Below are 22,542 nucleotides of genomic sequence, written 5' to 3' on the forward strand. Positions count from 1 at the left end.
CAATAATGTGGGAGGAGACTTCAGACTGTAAGCCCTTCAAAGTGGGAGGTGTGTCTTTTCAGTGTTTTCACAGCCACCAGCATACCGATGTTCAATTCTTGTTCTTCCAATAAAGTGATCCTGAATTAAATACTACTTGAAGGTAGGAAAATGTGGAAGGTGGGAAATGTTGTTTGTCTCTTGGAGCAGAGGAGAACCCCAGTGATTAAATAGCTTGTTATTCCTCTTCCCCTCTAGCATCCACAGCCACATGAGGCAGAGTGATGGACAAGCTATCAAAACATTGTCTAGTCTCTCTCTTCTTTGTGCATGAATACAGAAAATGGGAGAAAACCAAAAAAGTGTTTATCAGAATAATCTGGGATCTTTACAAAGGTATGGTTTTGATTTGGTTCTACAAATAGATGAAGGCTCATGGAGGGCTGATTTTTTTTTTCCTGATTCATTTAGTCTACTTTAATGCTCACTTTTGGTTTGTGTGGCTATAGAAAAGTAGTGGGAGATAGATATATCAGCTCCAGGCTAAACAAATCCCTGGTACCAGGATAAGTGAAATGGCAGCTGCTCCAGGCCAATTAAGACACCTGGGGCTAGTTAAGAACTTTCCAGAAGGCAGGGAGAAAGCTAGGTTGCCTGGAACACATGAAGCCAATCAGGGACTGGGTGAAAGTAGTTAAAAGTTTGCCAGTTAGTCAGGTGGGGATGGATGTCAGGAACTGTGGGAGGAAGTTGCGCTGTTGAAGAGACTGAGTAGTACACACCATATCAGGCACAAGGAAGGAGGCCCTGAGGTAAGGGTGGAGCCTGAGGAAGTGGGGGCTGCTGTGGGGAAGTAGCCCAGGGAATTGTACGTGCCATGTTTCTAAAATGTCAGCTATCATAACTGATACCATTAGGGTGCTTGGCTGGAGCTTGGAGTAGAGGGCAGGCCCGGCCTCCCCACTTTGCCCCCTCCCCGATTACTCACTGAGACTGGGAAACAACAGAGACTGTGCAAGGAGGACAGCTTCTCCTTACCTCCCTCACTGGCTTCTGATGAAAATGGCTCAGGAGACTGTGAGCCTTGTCTCTAGAGAGAGAAGGGTTACATGGAGGGTCACAGTGAGCCTCTGAGGCTAGCGAAATCCACCAGGAAACGCAGGACCCACGGAGACAAGGACCGAGCTTTGTCACACTTGTCATTGATTTTGCCTGTGCTTCTGCCCTGACCTCATGCTCCACCTAGAGCATCTGAAATATACTTTTGATAGTATTAGAGTCCAGACTCTTAGGGAGTTTTTGTATCTAAAAAGGTCGACTGACATTGTGGGGCACATAAATAACTCTTTAATGAAATACAGAGATTTGTAGATATCAACCAGATATAAATTTAAATGTGCATTTATATATAAAAACAGTGTTTTGTAAATTGTTATGACTTCCAGATGTGTAGCTAGATGACTGCTATTATCTGTTTACTAATTTCCTCAATGAGGTGTCACACAGAAACTCACTGTGGGAAATCTTAACTATATCTTTAAAGGATTCTATGAGTCTAAGACTCTTATTTTCTGCTCCATGGTGTGTGAATGAGAACTATAATAACAATAATATGAAGGTAATTACCATCTCTAAATTATTTCAGTTGAGCTTCCTCTGTAACTTGATATTTCAATTTCTCAAAAGGCACAGCGGAATCTGATGTCAGCTTCCAATTTCTTAAGACTTTTTTTCCAGAACCATCAGCTAAAGTTGTAAACCGTTCAGGCATGCAACAACTGTGTGTGCAAAATGTGCATGCAATTGCTATGATTAGGCACAAAAAGAAAGTAGCTATGTGAAAATGACCATAATTATCCATTTGGTCCTGTTTGCACAAACCCACAATTGTGTTAAATGCATGTACACACATAAGTGCTGGAACTCAAGGATATTGGGGGTGCTGCTGCATCCTCTGGCTTGAAGTAGTATACATATACATTGTATACATATCTCCGTAAACAATTGTCCATTTAACTTGTTAACAAACCTGGTCCTGTGACTACAAATTCTTACTAAAAATATTATTTGCAGATACAAAGCACAGGTAGCAAAATGCCTTTCCTTCAAATTCTTTTCTAGTGTAACTCCACTGACGGCAATGAAGTTACACCATCATAAAATCTGGTCCTTCATAGTTACAAATGTATTCACAGAATATTCACAAATTATGGGGCCAATCCCGAGATGCAATGAGGACGTGGTTCTCCCGTTAAAAAATATGTCTTATGCACCAGGTAGTTTCTGTGGCAGAACAAAGATCATTTGAAATAGATTTTCTTTTAGACTTTTTATTGTTGCCATTGCTAAGACATCTGGATGCCGTACATTAACCAAACAATCTGATTAAAAATCAACAGAACATAACAGAGACCAAACATAATGTGTCTTAACTTCCATATGGCTAGTTTGATTATTTTTCATGCTATACAATAATTGTCATCTATACAAGCAGCCATTTATAGTCCACAGACCACAGAATGCAGGTAGAGTCTAGATGATCTTCTACCCCAGTTTACACTTAGGTGGATTTTTATTTGAACTAAAAGTTAATTTTTAAGATATAATTTTGACACTTAAAATTGATTATTAAATTATTGTTGCATATCCTCAGAAACACAGGCAGGAAAGTTCAGGATAGGCAGTCATTTAGACACTCCCAGGTGGGAACCCTGATCTCAACAACCATACTTAATGTGTGTATAGTGCGGTTACTTAGATGCTTATGCTCATGCCAATCTGTTAGGATGGCATTGTGCCCACTGAAAAATTACTTGAGCCTTTGCCCTAGTGCATGGTTGCCAAGCAAGTTTTTTTTTTTTTTTAAGGAGCAGCTTGATTATGCTTCAAGTTCCATCTCTATGCATCATTCCTATATCCACGCAATCACTTAAGCAGTAGCATCACATGCATCCTTAAACTTAATCACACCTAGTGACTGTCCTGTGCCACAAAAAGAAAATCTCCATAGTTCAGGAAAGAAAGACATATGGGTCATTCACTACCAAAGTCCTCCTCCAGGTAATACATTTAATACATTTTGAATGATAAAACTAGTCATTCAATCTGCTGGTGACTCATTCCCCTATGTTCATTCAGCAGACTTGGTTCTTCTCTTTCTTTTTAATAAGCTGTCTTTCAAGGTATGGGTAAAATACGTACTGTCTGATTAAGGGCTTGATCCAAAGCTTTCTGAAGTCAACTGTCTTTCATCAACTTTTAGATCAGGCCTTTTACAAAGTATGATTTAGTGGACTTTCTGTAAATGGTTTATCTCAAAGCTAAGTTGTTAAACACTGGAGAAAATATTTAGACACAAATCTTGAACTCATAATCTAAAAAATTAAGAATATAAATTAAGTAGATCTTTTTGGAAAATGGAATCCCCACTCTGTGAGAATTATTCTGAATTATAACAAAAGGTCAAAATTTAGATTTTTCCTGTGAAACATACATTTTGAAAGTAACTGATTTGTGTGTTTGTTTTTGATAAGGTAGAGACTTTGTTCTAATAATGTTTAAACATAGTATATTAAATATAAAATATTATATATTTTAATATCATGTAAAAGTTGAAACAAAATTAAGGAAAATAATAGTCAAAATGAGATGGTTTTACATTATTGAAATGTAACATTCTGATGTTGTTGAAATGAGAAAATAAAAATGATTATTTTGATATTTCCTATATATTTGATATTGTTGAAATCAACATTTGTCTCTGAAACATTTCAATTTTGACAAAACTGCATTTTCTGACAGCAAACTGTTCAGTTAAAAAAAATTCAAGCAGAATTAAATATACGTAGCTGCAGCTTAATTTAATTGTTATTAAAAGAAGTAACTGGGTTGTGGAAAGAGAAGGAGATGCTATGTGACAAAGGGTATGTCTACCCAGCAAAAGATGCAGACTACCCTATCCAAACGAAGTTGAATCTAACTCATGTGGAAAGAACGAGGAGGACTTGTGGCACCTTAGAGACTAACACATTTATTTGAGCATAAGCTTTCGTGGGCTACAGCTCACTTCATCCGATCCATGCAGTAGAAAATACAGTCGGAAGATAAGTAGATATATATCACAGAGAACATGAAAAAATGGGTGTTATCATACCCACTATAACCAGAGTGATCAGTTAAGGTGAGCTATTAGCAGCAGCAGAAAAACAAACAAAAAAAACCTTGGATGACCCATTTCCAACAGTTGACAAGAAGGTGTGAGTATCTGTGTGTATATACATCTTCCTACTGTATTTTCCACTGCATGCATCCAATGAAGTGGGTTTTAGCCCACAAAAGCTTATGCTCAAATAAATTTGTTAGTGTCTAAGGTCCCACAAGTACTCCTCATTCTTTTTGCTGATACAGACCAACACGGCTACCACTCTGAAATCTAACTAATGTGGGTAATAGCCATGAAAACAGCACAGATTAGGCTTCAACACAGATAGTAGAAGCATGGAATTGATCCTAGCCCCTTACATGTACACAGAATCATAGAATATCAGGGTGGGAAGGGACCGCAGGAGGTCATCTAGTCCAACACCCTGCTCAAAGCAGGACCAGTCCCCAACTAAATCATCCCAGCCAGGGCTTTGTCAAGCCTGACCTTAACCTCTAAGGAAGGAGATTCCACCACCTCCCTATGTAACCCATTCCAGTGCTTCACCACCCTCCTAGTGAAAAAGTTTTTCCTAATATCCAACCTAAACCTCCCCCACTGCAACTTGAGACCATTACTCCTTGTTCTGTCATCTGGTACCACTGAGAAAAGTCTAGATACATCCTCTTTGTAACCTCATTTCAGGTAGTTTAAAGCAGCTATCAAATCCTCCCTCGTTCTCCTCTTCTGCAGACTAAACAATCCCAGTTCCCTCAGCCTCTCCTCATAAGTCATGTGCTCCAGCCCCTAATCATTTTTGTTGCCCTTCTCTGGAATCTTTCCAATTTTTTCACATTGTTCTTGTTGTGTGGGGTCCAAAACTGGACACAGTACTACAGATGAGGCCTCCCCAGTGCCGAATAGAGGGGAATGATCACGTTCCTCGATCTGCTGGCAATGCTCCTACTTATACAGTCCAAAGTGCCGTTCGCCTTTTTGGCAACAAGGACACACTGTTGACTCATATCCAGCTTCTCGTCCACTGTAACCCCTAGGTCCTTTTCTGCAGAACTGCTGCCTAGCCACGCAGTCCCCAATCTGTAGCAGTGCATTGGATTCTTTCTTCCTAAGTGCAGGACTCTGCACTTGTCCTTGTTGAACCTCATCAGATTTCTTTTGGCCCAATCCTCTAATTTGTCTAGGACCCTCTGTATCCTAACCCTACCATTCAGAGTATCTACCACTCCTCCCAGTTTAGTGTCCTCTGCAAACTTGCTGAGGGTGCAATCCACACCATCCTCCAGATCATTAATGAAGATATTGAACAAAACCGGCCCCAGGACCGACCCTTGGGGCACTCCACTTGATACCAGCTGCCAACTAGACATGGAGCCATTGATCATCGTTGAGCCCGATGATCTAGCCAGCTTTGTATCCACATTATAGTCCTTTCATCCAGCCCATACTACTTTAACTTGCTGGCAAGAATACTGTGGGAGACTGTATCAAAAGCTTTGCTAAGTCAGGGAATAACATGTCCACTGCTTTCCCCTCATCCACAGAGCCAGTTATCTCATCACAGAAAGCAATTAGGTTAATCATGCATGACTTGTCCTTGGTGAATCCATGCTGACTGTTCCTGATCACTTTCCTCTCCTCGAAGTGCTTCAAAACTGATTCCTTGAGGACCTGCTCCATGATTTTTCCAGGGACTGAGGTGAGGCTGACTGGCCTGTAGTTCCCTGGATCCTCCTTCTTCCCTTTTTCAAAGATGGGCACTACATTAGCCTTTTTCCAGTCATCCAGGACCTCGCCCGATCATCATGAGTTTTGAAAGATAATGGCCGAAGGCTCTGCAATCACATCCACCAAATCACTTGACTCACTAGCCTGCTCTAAGGTCTTCATTGCATTGTCTTCACTACTGTCATTAGCTAGATTCAAGCTAGTTTAGGTAGGCTAGCCCATGCACAGATTCCTCTGTATAGACATACCCAAAGATGGACAGATTCTCTGTCTGCACCCCATTTAAGGTTCAAACCTGCATCCCTTAAAGTGAACGACAAAATTCCCATTAAAAAGAAAAGGAGTACTTGTGGCACCTTAGAGATGAACAAACTTATTTCAGTGGTATCCGATCAGACCCTTGGAGCAGCAGATGAGTGTTAAGGGAAAGAGTCAGAACATTGCTATCTAACGTTCTAGTATTGATGGTGATGAGTCAAGGAAAGTGTGATTATGCAAGATATGTATAAGAAGATATCGGCTTCTGGGAATGTTCTTCCAGTTGTGCGATACATTTATATTTGCATTATATAATATGTTTATTTCTACTAAAATGTAGTTGGGCTCATTAAGACAAAAAGGGTTTTTTTGTTCCTTGTAAATAGCAACACATTTTTACCTAGCTTCACCTCCAATTTTTAAGTAAAGTTATGTGAGTACAGATCATATCTTTAATCAGTACCTGTGGATGAACATAGTTCATTTTTGATACATAGAAAAATATTCTAACATACTTGGATAAACAATTTTAATAACAATGAACAAGTAATAAAAATGCAGTACAGAAATAACATAACTCAGAGTGATTGTAACAACATTAAACCACTATGTAATAGAATTATTTAGTTCTTATTTATTTTTTAACATTGTGAAAAAAATAGATATACATTTGCCTGGTACTGTTTCACAAACCAAATAGTAAAATTAGAGTCAGAAATAATTACTTGTACTGCAAAGGAACACTAATTCAAAGAACTAAAGGTCAATTTTTATTTCCATCACTGTTTTTCTTTTACAAAATACATTATTAAATGGATTCAGCACTAACTAGCTGGTTGTTCTGAGCAGTCTTGAAACATGATATAAAAAATTATGTATTAATGCCTGCTACTGATGCGTATGTTTGAGGTTAGTGTGTCTGAGAGATTGAGACTAATAATTTGAGAACAGAATGACACTGTAATAGTAAAAGTGTAGTTGTTTGGTAGAGAAAATATTGGTAGAGGATACTATATCACAATATAGTAAATGTAAAGGTATAATTCTTTACTCCTGGATACCACAATTAAAGTGTTTTGACAAGTGGCCTGCTCCTGCAAGCTCTCAATCATGTTAGCAGGCCTAAAAGCCAGCAAAACTATTTGCGTAAGTAAGGGTTTGCTGTATCAGTCCATTAGTAGTTTAGCATCTACACTTTCTGCAATTTAAATCTATTGCTACTTGTCCTATCCTCAGAGGTTAAGGAGAAGATGGTTTTTCCTCCTCCCTCCTTGTAAAAACCTTTTATGTACTTGAAAACTGTTGTCATGTCTAAGTCCTCTTTTCTCCAGACTAAACAAACCCAGTTCTCTCAATCTTCCCTCCTAGGTCGTGTTTTCTAGACCTTTCATCATTTTTGTTGTTCTTTGTACTTTATTTATTGTCTTATCACCATGAGTAGAACCAGTTGGGACACTTTTGTCCAAACTATTTTCCATCAAAAAATACTGTTTCAAGAAAAATAATAAAATCACAAAACCCTAAAATACCTCACAAAGTGCAACTGAAACTAGCATGCATGCAGGGTGTCATTATTTGATAAGGAAATGTTTGTTGAAGAAGGTGAGTAGCTAGCAGGAAACGTATTCTTGTGTTCAGTTAGTAATAGATAGTTAAACTTTCCTAGATCAAGTGAATACAATGGTGGCTAGTCCAGAACAGTTCTCAGTAGGTCAACATATATTTACTTGTCTGTCACTAGAATGTGATGTGGATAGCACAAAATGCAGTATCGATTTCTTGCCCGCTCACTTGTGACTTTGCACTTTCTGAACAGACACTGCTAATAAAATAAAGGTTTCAGAGTAACAGCCGTGTTAGTCTGTATTCGCAAAAAGAAAAGGAGGACTTGTGGCACCTTAGAGACTAACCAATTTATTTGAGCATGAGCTTTCGTGAGCTACAGCTCACTTCATCGGATGCATACCGTGGAAACTGCAGCAGACTTTATATACACACAGAGAACATGAAACAATACCTCCTCCCACCCCACTGTCCTGCTGGTAATAGCTTATCTAAAGTGATCATCAAGTTGGGCCTAAAGTGATCATCAAGTTGGGCCATTTCCAGCACAAATCCAGGTTTTCTCACCCTCCACCCCCCCACACACAAACTCACTCTCCTGCTGGTAATAGCTATGGGCTATTGATGATCACTTTAGATAAGCTATTACCAGCAGGACAGTGGGGTGGGAGGAGGTATTGTTTCATGTTCTCTGTGTGTATATAAAGTCTGCTGCAGTTTCCACGGTATGCATCCGATGAAGTGAGCTGTAGCTCACGAAAGCTCATGCTCAAATAAATTGGTTAGTCTCTAAGGTGCCACAAGTACTCCTTTAAATTAAAGGTGTTTACAAAGCACCACTCAGCAATTAGTTTAAAATATGTACTTAAATTAGGAACATGTACATGTTTCAAAGGGAATGCTTTCAATCCAGTGTTAGCATAGCTGTCTTAAATGTTCTGAATGGAAATTACCCTCATACACGGTTCAGATAATAAGCTAGTTAAGAGGTTTAAATATTCTGGCTAAGTACTAGAGTTCACTTAACCAATCAGTAACATCACCCATCTGGTGCCTGAATATAGTATGAATGCTATATTCAGTATAAACAGTACCCAAGTTTCAGTGATGGCCAACCCACTCCCCAATAGTCTACTTCCCCATGGCCTGATTCTGTCCTCCTTAAACAGGCAAAATAACCACTGAATTTCAAACAGGAAAAGTTTAAAAGCTTAGATACTGTGCTGATGCTGGAGGTGCTTTACTTATGTCAATAAATACATTGTTGTATGCAGTGCTGTTTTAGCTGTGTTGGTCCCCGGATATTAGAGCGATGAGGTGGGTGAGGTAATATCTTTTATTGGACCAACCTCTGTAGGTGAGAGCTCTGTGTAACTCAAAAGCTTGTCTCTTGCCACAACAGAAATTGGTCCACTAAAAGATATTACCTCACCCATATTTGGTGCATAAGCAAACAAACAGGCCTTGTGCCTGATACAAGCACAATCTATGGCTCACTTTCACATTCTCATGGCTAAAGGGGACGTTAATGCTGCCTTAAGTGCCTATGCCAACATCTGTTGAAGTCAGTGGGAAAAGTATATAGATTTCAATAGTCTTTGGATCATTACTTATTGGGAAACTGAGGATTCTCCTCTTATGCCACTGATATAAAGGCTCTCCTTACCAATGTAAAAATATTCTAAATTAGTGCTCCAGTGGGCTCCACGATTGGGTATGGTTGGGAAATTGGTATAAAGTCAAACATAGCTTTTGTACATCAGAGTACTGAGTCCCAGTTTGTCACTCCACATTCTGTGGAGGTAACCACATAACACACATACACCTGTCCCACCCTCTATACATCAGAAGGTTGTACTGTGTTTTGTAATGCGGCACAGAAGGTATGGCACTGGAGAAAAGAAGATGTGGAGGTGGTTGAGTGTGTGACCATACTCCCAGTCTAGAAACCATGTCTCTGGTACTTAGTGAACGTTTTATTTTGCAACTAATTGTTCCTTTCCCCCTTTCAAGAACTACAGACAGGTATCTGAGGAAGCTGGCAATTAATGTGAGGGAATGTATGGCTGCCAGTTGCTTTCCTGCACACACAAGCATCTGCACGCTGCAAGATATGGCCTATAAGGGATATAAGATTTGTTCCAGAATTTGTGGCCAACAGCTTTTCCATGTGAGCCAAAAGGAGTCTCTTTGTAGCTAATCCAGGGGGACTCATACTAAATTTCTCTTCTGCAATTTGCTCTTTACATACATTAAAATTTCCAAATATCTAACCCAATGTACAGGTTTTATACTTAGGAAAGCAAATATGGTCAGTCAATAGTCAACATAAAATATTTCCTATATTAAATGCAAAAAATACTTTAAAGTAGCATTGTGGCTGCACGTTTGGATATTCAGATTTCAAGGAATATGAACATTAAAATAGAACATACCATTTTAATACTGTGTGTATACATGTGCATCCACATGGCACGTACATTATGAATCAGTCTTCTAAGTGTATAAACACATTATATCTCACTAATGTGCAGAGCATAACACATTTGTCCACAGGTTTAGATAAAAGGGTATCTCTAATAAAATGTGCATTTAAAGACTGTTTCAAAATGCATACCTGTAAGGGGGGGAGGGGAAATGTGTATTATTAGCATTTCCTGGCCTGCCATCTTTAATTGTGCAACTGTAATGCTGCATTAGGTTTGGAAGGGGTGTTCATGTTTAATTTCCCAATTGTTGGGGGGAGGGGACTGGTAATGGGAAAGAAAGGGAAGAAATAAGAGCTGTTGCCATATAGGCCTAGAGCTCCCAGAATCCCTCGCAAGTTATGTCCAGAGAGCTAAAAGTGTTCATGACTTTAAGCATATTAAACTTATGTAGAATATGATGTGGTATGACCCATTTTCATAACCTATTTCAACAGCTACCTAAGGTACCTTTAACTGCATATGTAATAGCAAATAAGTGTGATTGGTTCTGCAATTTGAGTAAGAAGTTATGAAATTGTAACTAAAACCACAAGAAAGTAATAAGTAGGTAGACACAAATGTAATTGGAGAAACTGTGTTAAATACCTGAAAGTTCGCATAGTTATGCTAAGAGAACAATGGAAAATTGCTTGCAGATTAGCTTTGTATTGTACATGGAAAAATATATTTGAAAAGTAAATCATATCACCTGTACCAGTTGTATTGACCACAAGGTAACATTAACACATGACTGGATAATGTGCCACCAACCACAAAATGTGATTGGTGAGTGAAATATTCTAAACAAGCAGGCTATAAAACTCTCTTCGAGAGATATAAAAATTGGAACCCAGTGAAGCTGCAACCTGTCTCCCTAGATTGTGTAAACTATATTAACACTTGCTGTAACAGTGCTAGTTAATCTTTTGAAGTATAAACTCTAATTCATATCTTGATTAAACTTAGTTATCTGATTTCTTCTTGATCAATAATCTAAAGTGAATCTTCTTACAGAGAAGTCTTAAATTCCATCACAAAAGACACCAGTTGACCAACTGGCACTTTATGAATATTGTTATTAACGATATACATGATGAAGTAACAGATTCCAGTTGGCCAAAGAGCAAGTATTGTCTTTTAGCACTACAGGCTGAAGGTTCTATTGCAGCTTTTAAGCCAGAGCCTAAAATAAGGGAGAATGACAAGCTTCATCTGGGGAGTAGTCTTTGGTCACATGAATTGTTTCACTGAAGCCAATGACAAAACGTGATCATCAGCTGAAGCCAATGAGGATCTTTTTAAGGAATCTTTTGCACTAATGTTTTGAGGAATTGTTTCACATAAAAATAAATCGCCCTTTTTAAAGTCAACAACAAACTCCTGTTAATTTCAATACAAGTTGAACCGGAGCTCAAGAAGTTGAACTGGATTTCTCTTTTTCCACTGAGTTACTGATTCTCCTTGTTGTTAATCAGCTTTCCACTAATGTAACCAGCATAAAACTGATGTAAAAATGTGTAGAATAAGGCCCTCTGGAGCTTGTTACCACTTCTTAAAAGATTTTTTCCACCTAAAGATTAATTCAAGAACGTATCTCAAGATAACATTTCCTAGGACTACGATGGCAGAAAATGCTCTCTCTGTTATTTATGATTTGCCAGCAATGACTTTGAAGTCTTCTGCAGCTGTCATTTGTGCTGGTATCACTTAACATTCCCTCAATAAGTAGGTCTACCACTGTTGATGCAGCTATAAAATGTAACCTCAGAAACATTTTTAAAGTCCTTTTACAATTTATGATTGCACTGGCTTTGTGCAAATAAGGCAGATCCATCTTTAAGACAAAGTCCTCCTTTGAAATGTACCCTTTTGTAAGTTTAAAAAAAAATAGATTTCTTATAAAGAAATATGTCTTTAAATTACTTCTGTTCTTTCTCTTGCACTATAATTACCAAAGGAGTTCCATGAAAAGAGCTAAAGGCTATAATTAATATTGTTCTCTTTTTCTTGGATGAAACATTTAAATGCACTATATTATTTCATTGATCTCCCTGCAGACAAAGTAATACCAATGCTTCTTTTTTTAATAGAAACAAGTGTCCTACCCAATTTCCCTTTCTTGTAACATTGAACACCATGTTCTTTTACAGTTCCCAAATGTTCAGAAATACTTGCAGCATTGTAATGAAATAGACAGGAAGAGGGCAGTCATGTTAGTGTTTAGTTCCTGCCGCTTATGTTTTTCCATCCTTAATGATTAATAATTAATGCCAAATTCTTCTTGCACTGGTTTAATGCAGCAAAACTGGTATGCTGAAGGTTTCAGAGATTTTCTCTATAAAGATCTTTAAGGATTCAGAGTCAAATTAACTAATCAGGCAGCTTGTAGAAGTATGTCTCCTTCTGTAAAGCACAGAAAGTAAAACAAAGAAATAATCCACTAAAAAGAGAAACATAGAGTTCTTATAAGGAAATTTAGGGCTCAGCTTCCCAAATGTTATTCATAAAAACATAAGAATCGTCATGCTGTGTCAGACCAAAGGTCCATCTAGCCCAGTATACTGTCTTCTGACAGTGTCAAATGCCAGGTGCTTCATAGGGAATGAACAGAACAGGTAATCATTAAGTGATCCATCCTGTTGCCATTCCCAGGCAAACAGAGGCTACGGACACCATCCCTGACTACTTACGTGAGAAGTCTGCTGCCATGCATCTATCCTCACCGAGACTACACATATGAGTAAGAGTTACAGATTTAGGCCCAAAGTTCTTCATCTGAAAGACTTTCTTTTTTCTATACATGGATTCCCTAGCCCAATTCAGGTGCTTTTTTCATAAGGGAGACCAAAAATGACCAGATTTCACCATCAGTGAATCCTCAGGGAATGTGAGAATCCTGAATGAGAATTGATCTGGTTCCCATAGCAACAATTGGCTCTCGTGTTGTTCCTTCATACTGTTGTGCTGTGATTGCAACTGAGAATATGGGTCTATATTTTTAGTATTTAAATATATGCTTTTAATATTGTCTCATGTACATCGGTTTTGTTTGTAAGCACGTTTTGCACATATGCTCTCCTTCAAGCTTAGGTCTGCAGTAGCTACTATAGATATATATTTATTTACCAATCCTACAAAATGGGAACAGAACCCCACTGACTACAATAAGACTTATCTATGCTTCAGGACTGTAGTACTGAGCATGACAGACTAACATCAGTGACCAAATCATTCCTCTTTCTTTATCCAAAATGCCTCAAACAAAGGACAACATTTTAAAACTTATGTTTTATAGAAATCAGAAATATAGTATTGGAAGGGATCTCTGTATATCATCTAGCCCAGTGGTTCTCAAAGCCAGTCCACCGCTTGTTCAGGGAAAGCCCCTGGTGCGCTGGGCCGGTTTGTTTACCTGCCGCATCCACAGGTTCAGCCGATCGTGGCTCCCCCTGGCTGCGGTTCGCCACTCCAGGCCAATGGGGCTGCAGGAAGTGGCACGAGCCAAGGGACGTGCTGGCCGTCCTTCCGCAGCCCCCATTGGCCTGGAGCAGCATACCGTGGCCAGTGGGAGCCGCGATCGGCTGAACCTGCAGACACAGCAGGTAAAGAAACTGGTCCAGCGCACCAGGGGCTTTCCTTGAACAAGCGGTGGAGTGGCTTTGAGAACCACTGATCTAGATCAGTCCCCTGCACTGAGGCAGGCATAAGTATTATCTAGGCCAGTGACTCTCAACTTTTCCAGGCTACTGTACCCCTTTCAGGAGTCTCATTTGTCTTGGGTACTCCCAAGTTTCAAAGCTTGGGTACTCCCAAGTTTCCCAAAAGCTACTTGCTTACAAAATCAGACATAAACACGCAAAAGTGTCTGTGACACATGGCCAGAAAGGGTTAAGCAGCTTGCTTGCTACTTGACCCAGATTCAACCTTTAGAGACATTATAGAAAAGTATGTAAATTATAATTAGGGCCATTCCACGTTAGATAGGCTAGAAGTTCAAAATGTAAACTTGTATTATTAAAGAATTAGAAGATAGTGACTATAGTAGTCTATGTTTACTTATATCTGGTTAGAGGTGAACAATGTAACCCAACAGTTCCAGTCTAGGTGGTGGATCTAAGTATTGGAATAACCACCAGTTTTGGGGATTGTCTGCCCTATTCTTTGCAGTTTGCCCTAAACGAGCAACCTCAGCGGGGGACCCCTGGGATCCCAGTCACAGTATCTCAGCACACTATTCCTGAAAAATAGCTTACTTTCTCATTTTTACCATATAATTATAAAATAAATCAATTGGAAAATAAATGTACTTGCATTTCAGTGTATAGTAGTGGTGGACAACCTATGACCCACAGGCTGTATGCGGCCCATCAGGGTAATCTGTTTGCAGGCTGTGAGCGGCCGCCACTTCCCGCAGCTCCCATTGACCTGGAACAGCGAACTGCAGCCACTGGGAGCTGCGGGGAGCCATGCCTGCAGGCAGTCAACATCAGCAAAATGTCTTGCGCCCCACAATCAGATTATCCTGATAGGCCGCATGTGTCCCAAGGGCACATATATGTATGTGTATAGTATATAGAACAGTGTAAACCAGTCATTGTATAAAATTTTAGTTTGTACAGACTTTGCTAATGCTTTTTATGTAGCCTGTTGTAAAACTAGGCAAATATCTCGATGAGTTGATGTACCTCGTAAAAGACCTCTTTGTATCCCCCTCCTTCCCCTGAGGTACCTATACCCCTGGTTGAGAGACACTGATCTAGACCATCCCTGGCAGGTATTTGTCTAACTTGTTCTTAAAAACCTCCAATAACAGAGATTCCACGACCTTCCCAGGTAATTTGTTCCAGTGCTTCTCTACCCTTACAGTTAGGAAGTTTTTCCAACTGTCTAACCTAAATCTCCATTGCTAGAATTTAAGCCCATTACTACTTGTCCTATCCTCAGTGTTGAAGGAGAACAAATTATCACCTTTTTTACAACAACTTCTTAGTACTTGAAGAATATTGTAACCCTTCTGCCCATCAGAGTTGGCAGCAACAAGGGCCGGGTTCAATATCTAGGGGTTCCATTCCAATAACACAATGCAAACTGGCTCGAGCCCCCACCCAGTGACCTGGGACAAATATATACCACCCCCACTGGGCGCCTCCAAGAGGCAATACTTCCCCTCTCGCAAGCACATAGTCTGAGTGTAGCAAAAGTCTTTTAATAACAGAGAGAAACAATGTGGCATTATGTTGGGGAAACACCACCAACAGGATTCATAACACAACCCATGAGCAAAAACAACCCCACCCCAGGCAAATTGGGGCATGCCCTTTTCCCTTTGGTTCTTGAGTCCAGCAACCCCAAATCACCCAAAGTCCCAAAAGTCCAATGCCCCAAAAGTCTCTGTCCCTGGTCAGGGCAGCCCCAGAGTTCGAAAGTTTATCTGCGGAGCTTTACCTCCCAACCTGGGTGGAAATGGGACGGGGGTAAGAGGCACCTTACGTGATCTGAAGCTGACCGCCCCATAGCTCCATAGCGGCGCTCCACTCCGCCAGCCGCCCCACAAACTCCTTCGCTCAGCTGCGCTCCGCTCCGCCAGCCGCCCCACAAACTCCTTCGCTCAGCTGCGCTCCGCTCCACCAGCCGCCTCACGAACTCCTTCGCTCAGCTGCGCTCCGCCAGCCGCCCCACAAACTCCTTCACTCAGCTCCACGGCCCACAAGCAGCTCCTGCCATCCACACACTGCTCCGCGTCGAACTGCTTCACCAGCCGTCCCGCAAACTGCTCCACAATATATCTTCAGGCTCCCCCACTACTTAACACAACACTCAGTGATTTCAGCTTTTAGGTGAATTCAGCTTATAGTAGGGGAGCCCCAGTGCTGGTGCACTGTCAGCCCAAAGTGAGCTCAGCAGCCTATAACTAGACTTCTAATGAAATCAAAATTAGCTCTGATATTCCACAGTGGAGAGAGGAGGAAGTGCAATCAGCATGTAAGGCCCTCACCAAGGGGCCCATGCCACCAAGTATTAATACTTGTCCCCAGCCTCTCTCCATTCACACAGTTTTGGAACCCATGACCCTTGCCTAGCGAGTGCTACTTAGTTGATGGTGAATCCCTCCATCATAACAAAAGGCCACGTACAGTTCCGAGCACAGTTCCCATAATCAGGGTAATAACAATTTATTCTTCCTGCCCCAATAACAGAGACACTGGGGATACCACAGCAGCCAAAGTGACCATTTGGGCAGCTATGGTCTCATTCTAGGCGTGGTGGGTGTGCCTATGCAAATGAGATCGGCCCCTGAAGTTCTTTTCCACAACTTGCCACACCTCACCACCAGATGTCAGGGTGGAGCTCATCCTGACACTGCTTACATCATTATCAGACCCCTCTCCCCCTCAATCTTCTCTTCTGCAGGCTATACAAACCCATGTTTTTAAAAAGACCTTTCCTCGTAGGTCATGTTTTCAAGATATTTAATAATTTTAATTGCTCTCTTTTGGACTTTCTCCAGTGTCTCCACATCTTTCCTGACTTATGCTTCCCAGAACTGGACACAAAACTCCAGGTGAGACCTTAGCAGTGCTGGGTAGAGTGAAAGAATTACTTCTTGTTTCTTGCTTACAACACTACTGCTAATACATCACAGAACGATAATCACTTTTTTTGCAACAGTATTACACTGGTGACTCATATTTAGTTTGTGGTTAATCATAACCCCCAGATACTTGTCTTCAATACTCCTTCTTAGGCAATTATTTCCCATTTTGTATTTGTGTAGCTGATTATTCCTTGTTACATGCAAATACTTTGCATTTGTCTTTTTGAATTTTGTCCTATTTATTTCAGATCACTTTTCCAGTTTGTCAAGATCATTTTGAATTCCAATCCTCTCTTCCAATGTGCTTGCAACACTTCATATCTAGGTATCATCTATAAATGTTAAGTGCACTTTCTATGCTATTTTCTAAATAATCTATGAAGATATTGAATAGAACTGGACACATCCCTGTGCGACCCCACTCAATATTTCCTTCCAGCTTGATTATGAGCCATTGATAACTACTCTCTGAGTATGGTTTTCCAGCCAGTTGTGCAACCCAGCTTACAGTAGGTACATCTAGGCTACAGTTCTCTAGTTAGTTTATGAGAAGGTCATATGAGACAGTGTCAAAAGTGTTGAAAATTAATTACTGTCCTGGAAGATAGAAATCTAGTGTTACAAATGAATCATTATGCTCAGAAATAATAGGACTTAGACTTTGATTTCATTATTTAAGGATAAGGTTTTTTGTTTGAAAGCTTAGAGGCAAGTATTTCTATTTATTTCATCTTTATTTTACACAAGACTCAGAACCCACGTCTAAATAGTCCAGCACATGTTGATTATGGGTATAAAGGGTTTAAGTGATGCTGTTCAGTCTAGTTCACAAAATCAATTTTGCTAGATTGAATTGAATTGAATTACTCATGACTTCAGATATTTTTTCTCTGCCACTGCTCGTAGAATACGCAGAAGCAAATGCGAAGAATACTACTTTGAAAAAGAAAGAAGAAAAATGTGCCCTATGGGTCTAACCCTCATCTTAAATAGATAAACATGCTTTGCTGAACATCTTGTTAAATCATCTGCTACACTGGCATACACGTGGAGAATCTAAGATCAGGACCAAGTCCTAAGTGTATTTTCCAATTTTCTAATATTTAGGGTGAAAATGATATTTACAGTATCTCAGATACAAAAGTAAAATACTACATAATGTAGATACATGAAACAATGCTTTAGAAAAGCTTGTGTGTGATACTTTGCCAGTGTGCTATGTGCTTCAGTGTCTCTCCCACTCTCTTTCATTATTACCTTGCGAATGGAAATATCACACACTCATCTTGCACAACCTTAATAAGTTTTTGTGTGCCAATAAATTCATTTGAGGATTAGTTGTGCATGAGTTGCATTTCATTTCTCCCCTCCCCATCCTTAAAGAAATAAAGAATATGCTACTGTGTTTTTCTAATGTTTTATCAATGTCCTTGTAAAGTTACTTAAAATAAAATAAATAAATAATCACCATGCAGTGTCTGATATTTTAAAGGAGCAAGCCCTTTGCATGAACAAACTCAATCTCTTTGTGAGTAATTTACTATAAATGTTTTCTTAGACAATCATAACAGACTTCATTAAAATTCAATTTCTTTTCCACTTAGCTGTTGTACCTTTTTAGATTAATATTCTCAAAGTGTTGTCTGAATACTCCTCATTGATATGCTTGGGCACTCTGACCTTGGGATGTTAATCTGAACACAAACATTTATCTCCACCTTGTCACCATTTTAGCTTGTGTCTTATGATCAAATCCCTTAGATAGTTGGATATCCATCACTTTGCTGCCATTGGCCTGGCTTGATTTATTGATGACATCTAGAAGCCATAGTTACTATGAACAGTTTAATGCTTCATAAAATAGAGCAAGACATTTCATAGTACTCTTATGCTTTGGTAACTACAACTATTCAATATTTTTCAGTGCAATTTATCATACTCTGGGATAATCCTTATACTCATAGTGTTTAGAGCAAAGTCATAAACAAACATGCCACATGATGGCTATAAATCGTACTAATTATGAAAACACAAACAAACAAACCCCCAAATGTATAGGTATATTGCATTTAATTTTATTTTTTGTTTGCCAGAACTACAAGCAAAACATATTTGTAATGTTTTTTCCCATGTTTTGGTGGTCACTGACTCTTATAAAAAAACTGCCAGTTTTGGAGCACTAATCTACTAAATTGGGAAGATTAGGATTCCCTAAACTCTTGTGATAAAGTGCAATAGTTAATCCTGAGCAGTAAGAATCGTCTAAATGTTTTGGGTCACTTCAACATTAAACTGTGTTATCCTGATCCAATGCTGTGTCTCAGGGGAGTTCTAGTTGGGTCCCTCATTTCCTCATTGTCCCTGGCCAGACTACATCCCTCATGATACATCTTCAGAACAGATGCAGATTGATATCAAACTGACTGAAAATTAGATGTTTTAATTCAATTTGATTAAAAGTTTCAATTTGGTTGAACCACACTAGGAGGTGAACTTTTCATTTTGATTTTCCTGATAGAAAGATTTGTTTGCAAAATTGGCATGTTCTTGTGGACATTTTTGGTTTTATGGAACTCACACTTTCCACTGAAAAAACATTTCACCCAAAAATGCCTAACCACCCCCACATCTTAAGCTACCTAAGCATGCCACGTATAGTCCTGGTCCTATATACTTCAATTTCATCTGCCCTTGAATAAGTTGTGCGACCAGCTAGTTAAAGAAAATGCACTATAATGCATACACACAAAGTCTGTGTAGAGAACAATAGTTTTGACAATTCCTCCCTTTTGAGCTTTTATTATAGTATGTACAACTTCTTGCCAATTTTTGGCAACATGAGAATTTGATCAAGTAATTCTGTGGGGTTATATGTGGAATAGCTTGCTGTTTAACCAGGATAGAAGAGGGAAAGAAGGGAGAATTTCCCCTTACTTGCATATGTGCATGACCATATCTTTTCCTGTCAGCATCAGTTATTATGCATGCACTGTAGTTAGGCATAGGGAAAGTGAGAAGATTTTCTTTATGCTAATGTTATTTCTGCTATGGTTTCCAGGTATGTTTTGATCTCATTATTACCACCATAATATCTCTTGTGATGAAAAGTAAAGATTCAAAAAGGAGGTTTTAGAGTTTCTAATATTAGTTAAAGATCCATTTAAAGAGAGTGAGGGAAGATCATACATGTTAATTTTCTTGGTTTTTGGCTAGTTTACTTTTCAGTACAGGGAGGCTGAGATATGCAAATGCCTGCTCTACATTGTGTTCTAGCCTTCACAAAGGTCAAATATTTCCGAGGATTATCATTATTGAAGTATCTTTCAATAAGGTAACAAAAAAAGAAGATGAAGGGGAGGAAAAAGACTCTTGAAGAATACTGTTTTGAAACTACCAATGAAAAATAGAAGGAAATCCATAATCCCAACACATAAATTGGAATACTTTGTCCCACCATTTATTTTGTTGTTACTCATAATTTTCTATGGACAAGTATTCTACCCCTAGCACTTTCATGTGGTATAAGTGAGGAGCAAAAGGAATAAGTTTTTCTGTTATCCTTTCATATCTTTAATCAGAATGTATGTATCACATTATTACATAAGAGAAGAAAATACTGCACATTATAAAGCACATTATCCCCCTATTCCCACAAAGATAAACTCTTCAACCAATTATACTTTCCTTGAGGCCAGGCATCAGCCACCGCATTAAATATGACTTTCAGCCAAATGTGACAGATACTCTGTGCCTGTAGATTAACTGCTATTTTGCCTGCTTCTTTGCTTTTGTGTATTTAGGTCAGAAAAAAAATTGGGTTGGGGTGGCACCAAGCTGTACATTTATGGTAAAATATTACAAGTGTGGATGTATTTTATTATTACTGAAAATTGTTATACCATTTTTGCGGAAACTGTAGCTGTGATGTGTTTCATCTAAGTTCCTGTTTTAGTGAAACATACTGAAATGGAATGAAGGAGCATAGGAATATTGTAAAATTACTGTACAGTTGTCAAGGTTCCTCCCCCACTCTGAACTCTAGGGTACAGATGTGGGGACCTGCATGAAAAACCTCCTAAGCTTATCTTTACCAGCTTAGGTCAAAACTTCCCCAAGGTACAAAATATTACACCCGTTGTCCTTGGACTGGCCGCTACCACCACCAAACTAATACTGGTTACTGGGGAAGAGCTGTTTGGACGCGTCCTTCCCCCAAAAATACTTCCCAAAACCTTGCACCCCACTTCCTGGACAAGGTTTGGTAAAAAGGCTCACCAATTTGCCTAGGTGACTACAGACCCAGACCCTTGGATCTTAAGAACAATGAACAATCCTCCCAACACTTGCACCCCCCTTTCCTGGGAAATGTTGGATAAAAAGCCTCACCAATTTGCATAGGTGACCACAGACCCAAACCCTTGGATCTGAGAACAATGAAAAAGCATTCAGTTTCTTACAAGAAGACTTTTAATAAAAATAGAAGTAAATAGAAATGAAGAAATCCCCCCTGTAAAATCAGGATGGTAGATATCTTACAGGGTAATTAGATTCAAAAACATAGAGAACCCCTCTAGGCAAAACCTTAAGTTACAAAAAAGATACACAGACAGAAATAGTTATTCTATTCAGCACAATTCTTTTCTCAGCCATTTAAAGAAATCATAATCTAACACATACCTAGCTAGATTACTTACTAAAAGTTCTAAGACTCCATTCCTGGTCTATCCCTGGCAGAAACCAGCATATAGACAGACACAGACCCTTTGTTTCTCTCCCTCCTCCCAGCTTTTGAAAGTATCTTGTCTCCTCATTGGTCATTTTGGTCAGGTGCCAGCGAGGTTACCTTTAGCTTCTTAACCCTTTACAGGTGAGAGGAGCTTTCCCCTGGCCAGGAGGGATTTCAAAGGGGTTTACCCTTCCCTTTATATTTATGACAACAGTTTTTTCCTCACTTTTGCAACTCCCTGTACTTTGGTTGACTGTGGGTGTCTGATTTGAATAATCTCTAGTTATTTCTTAGCTGTATTGTGGATATGCAAATCTTTCTGCTGTGACTGGTTACTATGAACTTTCTCCTCAGAAGATGCTGCTGGTCAGACTTTTGTAGTTGTTTGCCATATCAACTTCCCAGTTTCTTCAGCTGAGGTCATCAGAGCATTCAGGTTTGGACCACCTAATGACCTTGATGTATGGTCTATGGTGATATCCCTTCCTGCCTTTTTTGTCTTCATCCATTTTAGGGACAACAACTTTGTCCAGGGACAAGGTTAGTGAGCTGTTTGGATGCATGAATCAGAATTAGGGTTTGCACTTGAGGTAGTTTTTCTCATCAACCACATTGGTATTCTCAAAGCTAATGCCGCAAGTTTGGGGAGGCACTTGCAGAACAATGTCAGTGAATGCCGTTTATAGAATTGCATTAACCAGGCCGTTAGGGCTTTCACATATTGTGTTGAAGGGCCTGAAACAGCAGGCCATCACCTATGACTGTATTGCAATCTTTCATCAGATGGTGGGCAGGGGTGAAAGTAAGCCGGGCTGCTGATGGGGAACAGCACAAAAGGGGCAGTGATGTTAAAGTGCTGTTGTTGCCCCTTTTGCCCCTCCTTTCCACTGATGGAGGCTGGGCAAAAAGAGCAGCTGCCCCGAGGCCAGCCCTTTAAATTGATGTTGGAGCCCCAGGCAGCGTGGACCAGGCAGTGAGGATGGGCTGGCTGGGGGCTGCTGACCCCCAGTCCCTCCCCTTCTTCCTGAGGCCCCGCCCCTTCTGGGCCCCCGTATCGGTAAGTGTT

The 22,542-nt window shown here is 39.7% G+C and overlaps 1 long non-coding RNA gene across 1 annotated transcript; it reads left to right on the top strand.

Annotated features, from left to right (window-relative positions):
* Positions 1–18,136, top strand: LOC144930110 (uncharacterized). Its single transcript, XR_013635195.1, has 5 exons — positions 1–142; positions 238–375; positions 16,664–16,717; positions 16,999–17,075; positions 17,657–18,136. It is a non-coding gene; the product is annotated as an uncharacterized LOC144930110 (long non-coding RNA).
* Positions 18,137–22,542: the final 4,406 nt, after the last annotated feature.

This window comes from Lepidochelys kempii, chromosome 1, assembly GCF_965140285.1.
Source record: "Lepidochelys kempii isolate rLepKem1 chromosome 1, rLepKem1.hap1, whole genome shotgun sequence".
NCBI lineage: Eukaryota > Metazoa > Chordata > Testudines > Cheloniidae > Lepidochelys > Lepidochelys kempii.